The 11,201-nt window shown below is 42.0% G+C and overlaps 1 pseudogene; it reads right to left on the bottom strand.

The window, feature by feature from the left end:
* Nucleotides 1–742: 742 nt before the first annotated feature.
* On the bottom strand, nucleotides 743–860 carry LOC124623398 (annotated as a pseudogene).
* Between the last annotated feature and the right edge of the window lie 10,341 nt (nucleotides 861–11,201).

The following is an 11,201-nucleotide window of genomic DNA, read 5'->3' as shown; positions in this document are numbered from 1 at the left end:
GCCCTATCGAACATTACCGGAATAGATTGAAAAGGGCTGTTTATGGACGACGTGACCCACCAACCACTCTGAGGGATCTACGCCGAATCGCCGTTGAGGAGTGGGACAATCTAGACCAACAGTGGCTTGCTGAACTTGTGGATAGCATGCCACGATGAATACAGTCATGCATCAATGCAGGAGGTCGTGCTATTGCGTATTAGAGGTAGTGGTGTGTACAGCAATCTGTACCACCACCTCTGCAGGTCTCGCTGTATGGTGGTGCAACATGCAATGTGTGGTTTTCATGAGCAATAAAAAGGGCGAAAATGATGTTTATGTTGATATTTATTCCAATCCTTTGTACAGGTTCCGGATCTCTCGGAAACGAGGTGAAGCAAAATCTTTTTTTGTGTGTGTGTATATACAGAGTGATTCCATTATGATGTTACAATCTTTCCGGGATGATGGAGAAGGACAAAAGCATCTATTTGAGGTAGGGGTCCCTATACAGGAAACGAACGAGGCCGAAGTTATAAGCGAAAACCACTGTGATACCTTTTTCTCCGTCTTCAGGCCACGAGTAGCCTTCCCGGGACCATCCGAACACCGTGTCATCCTCAGTGGAGGATGCTGATAGGAGGGGCGTAGGGTCAGCACACCGCTCTCCCGGTCGTTATGATGGTATTCTTGACTGAAGCCGCTACTATTCGGTCGAGTAGCTCCTCAATTGGCATCACGAGGCCGAGTGCACCCCGAAAAATGGCAACAGGGCATGGCGGCCCGGATGATCACCCATCCAAGTGCCGGCCACGCCCAACAGCGCTTAACTTCGGTGATCTCACGGGAACCGGTGTATCCACTGCGGCAAGGCCGTTGCCTACTGTGATACCTTGACAGTGGAATAAATGTACTCGTACTGTTAGTACTGAGACTGCAGGATAGGCAACTTGCGTAGGTTTTAGTATGGACCAAAACTAGAAAAAATGTCCAGTATTCATGGGCCTTAAATGGCACTGTGCTATGAGCACTTGTTCAGTAAAGGAGATCAGTTGCCCCTCATGTGCATATTTTAAGGCCTATGTTTATGGGACATTCTTTCCTTGTTTTGGTCCATACTACTACCTCTGAAGGTTCCCTACCCTACAGTGCTGGGACAATAGTACCAGTACATGTACTCTACTGTCAGAGGTATCAGAACGGTTTTCGCTTATATCATTCGACTGGTTCCTTTAATATGCAGGAACCCTTACATCAAATTGATACATTTATGATTCTTCATTATCACAGAAAATTTGTAACTTCATCATGGAATTCAAAAACGGTTCAAATGGTTCAAATGGCTCTGAGCACTATGGGACTCAACTGCTGAGGTCATTAGTCCCCTAGAACTTAGAACTAGTTAAACCTAACTAACCTAAGGACATCACAAATATCCATGCCCGAGGCAGGATTCGAACCTGCGACCGTAGCGGTCTTGCGGTTCCAGGCTGCAGCGCCTTTAACCGCACGGCCACTTCGGCCGGCTTCATCATGGAGTCACCCTGCATATAAACAGCACACTACTACAGCTGCTGGCGCCTATAACTTTGACGCTCTGTAACATCACTGGATGCCGTTTCCGTAGATTGACTCCTGTGTAAAATGTGATCTACCGGGTCCCCTGTACAACCCCTGGAAGTGTGTAAGATGAAATGTATACACCCTGTATAAGGCACTAAAGTTGCAAGCACCCTACGCTTGGATTTGTAATTGATCTCAAGGCAGAAATATGTCTTCAGAAAATGCCAAAAATATATATTACTTTATACAAAACTTTATAATTTACAACAAAATCTGACAACTGTTTCACATTCTTATTCATTTATACAAAACTTTATAATTTACAACAAAATCTGACAACTGTTTCACATTCTTATTCATGTTTCGTATTCAAGTGTAAGGGATACTTACACTGAGAAATGGGAAGAGATGGGGACACAAGCGAATATTTGAGTGGATTTAATGTCACATTTACTTTTGGAAATTTAATAACACGATTCAGTGAGCAGTAGGCAGACTAAGTGCCAGTAAGACGCATGCTTCAGTCCCTCAGCAGCACCACTTACCTTCTAACAAGTTAAACCATGCAAAGAACTGAAAAAAGTTTCTGCTGGTAGCAATTTTGAAAAAGCATCTATTGATGGCAATTTTGCTTCGCTCTGACTAATATTCTTGCTGAATGCAGAGATAACATCGTGCTCCAGTTAAGTACAGGTTTGAAAATGAATATAAAATCAGTCGTATTTTAACGTGGGCTCCAAGAGTGACTGGGGAAAGGAAATAAATCGTAAATTCTTTAGTTACATTTGCAATTAACAAGGTGTAACATATATGTTGCCTCTGGTGTTAGGCAGCGATTATGTAAAGACACAGCGTAATCATATGCGCTAAATATGAATCCTTGCCAATGCTGGCATGAATCGTTGTTCATTAAGTTTTACGAGGAGTGCAGTCGACTTAAAGATATACACTCCTGGAAATTGAAATAAGAACACCGTGAATTCATTGTCCCAGGAAGGGGAAACTTTATTGACACATTCCTGGGGTCAGATACATCACATGATCACACTGACAGAACCACAGGCACATAGATACAGGCAACAGAGCATGCACAATGTCGGCACTAGTACAGTGTATATCCACCTTTCGCAGCAATGCAGGCTGCTATTCTCCCATGGAGACGATCGTAGAGATGCTGGATGTAGTCCTGTGGAACGGCTTGCCATGCCATTTCCACCTGGCGTCTCAGTTGGACCAGCGTTCGTGCTGGACGTGCAGACCGCGTGAGACGACGCTTCATCCAGTCCCAAACATGCTCAATGGGGGACAGATCTGGAGATCTTGCTGGCCAGGGTAGTTGACTTACACCTTCTAGAGCACGTTGGGTGGCACGGGATACATGCGGACGTGCATTGTCCTGTTGGAACAGCAAGTTCCCTTGCTGGTCTAGGAATGGTAGAACGATGGGTTCGATGACGGTTTCGATGTACCGTGCACTACTCAGTGTCCCCTCGACGATCACCAGTGGTGTACGGCCAGTGTAGGAGATCGCTCCCCACACCATGATGCCGGGTGTTGGCCCTGTGTGCCTCGGTCGTATGCAGTCCTGATTGTGGCGCTCACCTGCACGGCGCCAAACACGCATACGACCATCATTGGCACCAAGGCAGAAGCGACTCTCATCACTGAAGACGACACGTCTCCATTCGTCCCTCCTTTCACGCCTGTCGCGACACCACTGGAGGCGGGCTGCACGATGTTGGGGCATGAGCGGAAGATGGCCTAATGGTGTGCGGGACCGTAGCCCAGCTTCATGGAGACGGTTGCGAATGGTCCTCGCCGATACCCCAGGAGCAACAGTGTCCCTAATTTGCTGGGAAGTGGCGGTGCGGTCCCCTACGGCACTGCGTAGGATCCTACGGTCTTGGCGTGCATCCGTGCGTCGCTGCGGTCCGGTCCCAGGTCGACGGGCACGTGCACCTTCCGCCGACCACTGGCGACAACATCGATGTACTGTGGAGACCTCACGCCCCACGTGTTGAGCAATGCGGCGGTACGTTCACCCGGCCTCCCGCATGCCCACTATACGCCCTCGCTCAAAGTCCGTCAACTGCACATACGGTTCACGTCCACGCTGTCGCGGCATGCTACCAGTGTTAAAGACTGCGATGGAGCTCCGTATGCCACGGCAAACTGGCTGACACTGACGGCGGCGGTGCACAAATGCTGCGCAGCTAGCGCCATTCGACGGCCAGCACCGCGGTTCCTGGTGTGTCCGCTGTGCCGTGCGTGTGATCATTGCTTGTACAGCCCTCTCGCAGTGTCCGGAGCAAGTATGGTGGGTCTGACACACCGGTGTCAATGTGTTCTTTTTTCCATTTCCAGGAGTGTATGTGTAGTTCAGAGTAATACAAGTGTTTATGTGTTAAATTATAAAATGCCGTGTACACTTTCTTACTACATTTCCTTCAGTTCTGAGAATATAATTGTTAAAAGACATCCACGGCCATTAAGAACAATTACAGAAATAATATAATCAAATCGGACCTTATTGGGGATAGCTGTTATATGAAACAGGTATTAAATGTTCACATTAGTTACGGCGAACTAACAACATGCTGCCTTATCCATTTTCTTGTCAAAGATTTTACGTCATTGTGATAACATTCAAAATAATTACATTCCTAAGTAGCGGTGTGACACCAGATAGCAGAGGGTAATAATATGAGTTCTTTCGCAAACGAGAATATATAAGATTCGATTGCAAAGACTCAGTTCAAACGCAGTAAACATTACACTTGTTCTGTGGTGAACAACGTGTATACAACTCCATGATTTACAAATACGGATGAACGAGAGAAAAACCGATTAAGTATCAAGGGCGTGGATGATGATCTACCTGGCTGACCCATGTAAGCTACGTTTGAAGTTATGTGAAGGCACATTTAAAGAGCTGAAACGTTTCAGACAGTACGTTACGCTAAGCTAAAAATATACGCCGCAGACTCACCATACTCCCCGTGTTTTGTTGACTGAGGACGGCCATCATAGCGTGACCTCTGTTCAGATACGAAAGACCGTGAACAAGATGTGGCACCGTTCGTCTAGAACAGAACGACATAAAGGAAGTAGAAAGAGCAGAAAAAGAATGGAGAATGCAGAATTCCGAATGCAGAAAGTAGAATGCTTTGTACACGTTCAATGGGGCTCACAAATGAGCGAAGCGACCAGCGGAAGTCTGTAATGTGCTCGTATCTACTACCTCCAAAGTATAGGCCGCCAGACATACTTTCACTCGACTATTCAAAGACTGTAATATATTAAGCAATCGATTTTCCTGGCACAGAATCTATTATATTCTGATTCAGAATAATTTAAAAGTTGACATTTTAATGAACACTTCCTAGAGATTTGTATACTTTTAAATTAGTAGGCAATCTGGTCATCGTCAATTTGTTTGAGGCACCATAAATTAACCAAAGTAAAACTTGTAAACCACCGTGCTGCTTCAAGGTGTTCGATAACCTTTCAAAGCATATTATTTAGCGTTCAGCGAGGCAGGAAGACGACCTGGAAGATTTGTGAGTAGAACTGCGCTCTAGTAAAACTACAGTTTGGTGCTTCTGGTACGCTTCATAATTGACGCAATAAACGGTAGGATTACCGTTAGTTTGGTAGTACTGTTAGGAAAAGAAACATAAATGAATGTGTAAGAGAGAAAATCGGAGCCGTCGACATCTCTTTTTTTTTTTTTTTTTTTTTTTTTTTTACTTGTTTGGTTGTTTGTTTTGTACATAATTAGAACCACATATGATTCAGTGTTAACCTGTTCTATATTTTATATCTTTGCGGAACTCAAAATTGCATTTTTTAAATAATAAAAATTAGTCTATGGAGTAAGTTCTGCTCTTTTCTGTAACCAGAGCGATTACTTTTGATGCAAGTACAGTCTACATGCAGAAACGAGAAATCTGTATAATTGTTGTTATTTTGTACTCAAAAAAATGATTCAAATGACTCTGAGCACTATGGAACTTAACTTCTGAGGTCATCAGTCCCCCAGAACTTAGAACTACTTAAACTTAACTAACCTAAGGACATCAGACATATCCATGCCCGAGGCAGGATTCGAACCTGCGACCGTAGCGTATTTTGTACTCAATAGAACGTTCTTCATCATGACCGAAGCTAAGAGTTTCTTGTTATTATTGATACATCCGAAAGCTATTTATGAATAACAGTAACATTTTTATAAAAATTCGACAAAATACTGAAGCGATGTTTCATATATTTTAGTTTAGCACTTTTTTTATTTTACCCTTTTTGTTGAGAAAATTGGTACATCTATATTGTTTTCTTTGTTTTTACTGCAACATCTCTCTGTTTTACGTTACACATAAACTATTCTGGAATAAAATCTGAATTAACCATTGAAAATTTCAATTTTGCTGTAAATACTGTTTATTCTTAAATAACGGACAAGAGGATAGCTATGAGGAACAAAAATGTTTCGTAGGTTACCCGATCCTTTATATATCTCAGTTTCTAGACGGTTCACCGCTTCCCGTTTTTAGAGAAACGTAATAAGACATATAAGTAAAGAAAGTAATCATTGTGAGGTAATGCTCAGTAGGTATGCATCACGCCCAACGACACGTAACACGTGTACGACCTTAAGTGACAACAGCTATGACTGAAGCAGCCATACTTTACACTTACTTCGGTGGTTTTACAACACTACTTATGAGGCATCGAAATAAGCAGGTCAGTAACCTTGTAAATGTTACAGAGATGTTCAACAAACTACAGTGAGAAGCACTACAAAAGGCGCGTTGTGCATCCCAGTAAGTGTGTAACTAGTACCTGCTTTAGCCGGCCGAAGTGGCTGTGCGGTTAAAGGCGCTACAGTCTGGAACCGCAAGACCGCTACGGTCGCAGGTTCGAATCCTGCCTCGGGCATGGATGTTTGTGATGTCCTTAGGTTAGTTAGGTTTAACTAGTTCTAAGTTCTAGGGGACTAATGACCTCAGCAGTTGAGTCCCATAGTGCTCAGAGCCATTTGAACCTAGTACCTGCTTTAAATTAAGATCAGTTTCTGTGCCTACATGGGTAAGTCCGAAGCTAATGATTTTCCCGTGAAACTCAAACCCAAAATAATAATAAGAAAAATAATCGGATAACGCTAGTCTGAATTGTAAGTCTGACAGGATACCAAGTTACTCATAAATGTGCAACAGAGACGGTGAAAAGTTCTTCTGGAAGACGAAATCATATTCGAATATGTAATCATCTAAATGTATAACTGTCTGATAGAGTCTCTAAAAACTGTTCTGATATGAAGTCCTGAAAGGTATCTCGGAATAACTCAGATTTGTACATAAAAGGATGCGTGAGTGTGACGTCACAGATACGTGTGTTATCTCCATCTCACAGCAATGACTCCACCGGCGACAGCGACTTGCGACAGAAAACTAATTTAATCAGGTGAAAATTAAGTGAAAAAATAATTATCTCAAAGTAAAATATTCGTCCGGAGTGCAGTGGGTGAGTCAGTTGTTCAGATTCGAACGTAAAGTTCCCCATCGAGCGGGTGAGCATCGTATGAAAGATACAAAGTGGATGCAATTTATGCTCGTGGCAGGTATGTTAAGTGAATTTCAAGATTGTGGTAACTATAAACATAAGGTTCTGACCTGGATTAGTTTACAAGTGCGATGGTTGTACAATTGAAATGAAATTTTCGCTCTGCATGGGCAAGGCATAAGTCCCGAGTTCGAATCTCGGTCCGGCGCCACTTTTTGGTTAGCCAAGTAACCATCTGTCACTGGAACGCAAGAGAAAGCACCTTCTCAGTCTGCACTCATATGAAGCTTCTACATTGGAAAGTTACTGAAGTGTGGAAAGGAAGAAATGACGTGTTTCAGAACTAGTGCAAAAGATGGGGGAAGTTTTGCTGTACCATTTCAAAACACTTCTGTGATACGAACATTGGCACCCTGAACTGAGTACTGATTGTGCTTTATCACTTATTATTCAACTATTCACTCCATTGTCGTACCAAACAACGGCGTAACATTCGGGAGAAGTCGATAAATTTTGAACTTTATTTGTCAAACTTTAGAGTACATGTATTTCGCATACACCAGTTGACCAAAATAATGCTCTCCAACAAAGGTGACATTGTTTGCTTAGGCAAGCCACTACGGATGATTGTGGATTTCGGGAATTGTATAACAATGCTTATCGATTTCCCATAGGATGTACATAGTAGATACAACTTCACAACGTTAATTTAAAACATTTGTCATGATTTTATGTTGTCATTTACAGGAACAAATCCACAAGAGAAAAAATTGTTAGCAAATATGAAGGAATAAATTATTCTGGTTATACTGGAGTAATATAAATATGTATTGTAATTTTGAGATAATCTTATTGTGTCGTGTTTCATATATCGTTGCAATGAGTGACATAAACTCGTAATCTGAAATAATCACGTATTGCCCGAACGAAACTTTTCGCCTAACTGAAGTGTAGGAGACGATTCAAACGGGAGGATGTGCTGCCATGCGTAAAATGCTTTCTCAGCTTCCAGAGTTCAGTGCCCGACATTAGTCTCAGAGACAGTTACTGATCTTTTTTCATTTGCTTGGTACTGGCTGTCGTCATACTTATTGCCAGTTTATCGCAACGAGGCACATCATCAGAAGTTTTCTTTTCCGCCCTATAACGTATGAACCGGTTGTAAATACGTGGTCACCTCTTCTGTTCGGTATCTTGTAATCTGCCTTATCACAAATTTAAGTTTCATTAACATCTCATCATTTTGCGTTTCGGGATATCGCTATCATCAGATCTGTGGTATAAGCATAGGTACAATGTAAGACAATAAATGAAATTAAAAGATACATAGTTTCAACAGCGCAGTGAAACTGACAAACGTACCTGTCAAAAACCATATTCTGTGTCGCCTTTGTCACCACCGACGATATTCCGGCAAAATATCAGTGACAAACAGTACGACGTGACATAAAGTAAACCATTTCGCTACTAGGTGACGTGTGTGACTATACTTAGGATGACAAGTTAAACTGCTACGTGGTAGTGCTTGTTGAAACTTGAGTTATTTGACTGACATAAAATTTTTATTGATAGAAAAATATAAAAACTGGCGAAATTGTATACTTTATGCCCTGTTCTACTGCACGTGTCATTTTCGGCATGAATCCCTGCAGGAATGTAGTAGGGGCCGACATATGATTGTATGCAGTTTTTGACAGGTACGTTTGTCAGTTTCACTGCGCTGTTGAAATTATTTACGTTTAAATGTCATTGTCTTACAATCTACACTTGTATTATATGTTCATAGTGTATGTTTGCACCACAGATCTGATGATGGGGACATCCCGAAACGCGTAATGTTGAGATGTTAACAAAAATTTTACGAATTCGCGTCAAAAGTGATAAAGCGCTTGTACTCGGTTCGTTTGCTCGCAAAAAAGAACATTTCTGCAGTTCTCGGTATTCGATGCATGCGAGTTCGTTTCACATCGATTATTGCTTACTTTCAGCCCAATCGCTGAACTTGTCTCCTTGTACTACGCAGGGTGGGTGACTAACATTCTCAGCTGAAGTAAGTTTTGGCTCATTAAAGAAATTTACAATTTCTTTCGCATTGGAAGGATACTGATCATACCTTTACATATTCGCAACTTCTTATCACAGATGTAGAAGTATCAACTTCTGCTTTCCTTCCAGACTATGCTGACATAACAGCTCCATACCTAACAATCACATACAAGCGCTCGCTCGACGTTCCGTACCTGAAGACTGCAAAGTTTCACAGGTCACACCAGTACACAAGAAAAAAAATGGTAGTAATCCGCTGAATTGCAGACCCGTATCACTAATGTTGATTTGCAGCTGGTATTTGGAACATATGCTGTGTTAGAAAATTATGAACTACCACGATTAAAACGATTACCGGCACATAGCAGAGGTCCAAAAAATATCGGTCTTGTGCAACGCAACTAGCTGTTAATCACATGATACTGAGTGCTATCTTGACGGATCTCATACTGATTCATTTCTAGATATCCAAAAGGCATTTGATATGGTTCCTCACAAGCGGTTTCTAATAAAATTGTGTGCCTATCGAGTTTCGTCTCAGATGTGCAACTGGATTCGTGATAATTGTAACATTTCGCATTAATTGACGGAAAGTCATCGCGTGAAACTGAAGTAATATATGATGTTCACAAAGGAAGTTTATAGGCCTTTAGCTGTTCCTAATCTGTACAGGGTGTTCTGAAATTCCTGTTACAAATTTCTAGGACTTCTAGAGGGGAGTGAGTGGATAATATTTTGAATTGTAACTCATGTCCGGAAACGTACCCTTTCAGTGCCACTACCTTTTGAAAACATGTTGGTAACGCGATCATGTTTAAAAATAACTTATTAGGCGCGTCCCAGTACAACATTTTTTCTACAATTCCACTCATTAATAAGCAAAGAAACAAAAAGAAAACTTTGTTTTCACAAACATTGTTGTTTACAGTTCAGCCTCTTCCAATTCGGGTGTGCCGCGTCTCCCTGAAACACCATAGTCACGTTAGCTGACCGTGAAGTTACCCCTTTCTCGAAGCCGTTGCTTGATTGTGATGAAAAGGGTATGCATTAGAGTTGTGGGTAACTATCTTAGGCGTCGAGCAGCTCTTCCGTTACCGTGACCTTCGCTATACAGAAGGGTCTTGTCGGAGTATTCTGCAACCGTGTGCTGAACCACGTTGCTCTAACACACACAGAAGCGTCAATGAAGCTCGAACCAGTCAGAGAGGTAGAACAGACGTCAAATGACATCGGCCGATCCGACTTAAGCACCGCCCACCGCATATACCCTATTGTATAGCTACTTAGCAAACACGTTTGCAAACGGTTGTAACGCAGAAACAGTACGTTTCCGGACACGGGTTCCAATTCAAAATATTGTCTACTCAGTCCCCTCTGCAAGCCCAGAAGTTTTTAACGGCCGAACACCTTGTCTAAACGATTTAGGATGTAATCGGAGCAACCCTCAAAGATTATTTACAGATGATGCTGTCATTTGCCCTGTAGTTAAGTCATCCGATGATCAAAACCAATTGCCAAAGATCTCTGTATCGTGTGAAATGTGACAATTGATCCGAAAGAATGAAAAGTGTGCGTACTAAAAAGAAATCCGCTGAATTTCGGATACACTATAAACCAAAAGAATCCAAAGGCTGTGAATTCAACTAAATGCTCCTAGCTTAAAATTCCGAACAACTTAAATTGGAACGATCACATAGATGACGTTGTGAGTATGGGAATCAAAGTCTACGTTCTATTGGCAGCACAATTAGTAGACGCAACAGGCCTACTCAGTGGTGTGGTTTCAGTTGCCTGAGATTGCTGTCATGTGTGTGAGTTGTCCTTGCGGGAATGTGTATGTTTGCATACGTGTATCTATTGTTGACGAAGGCCAATGGCCGAAAGCTTTAATTGTGAGAGTCTTTTTGTTGTGCCTATCTGCGATTCAGCATCTCCACTATATAGTAAGTAGCAACTTTCCTTCTCATAATATTGTTACATTCCATCATGGATTTTCCATTGTTTGAGAATATATATATATATGTATATATATATATATATATATATATATA

This window comes from Schistocerca americana, chromosome 7, assembly GCF_021461395.2.
Source record: "Schistocerca americana isolate TAMUIC-IGC-003095 chromosome 7, iqSchAmer2.1, whole genome shotgun sequence".
Lineage (NCBI taxonomy): Eukaryota > Metazoa > Arthropoda > Insecta > Orthoptera > Acrididae > Schistocerca > Schistocerca americana.
The sequence above is the reverse complement of the archived record's forward strand: the minus strand, read 5'-3'. Positions and strand labels throughout refer to the sequence as shown.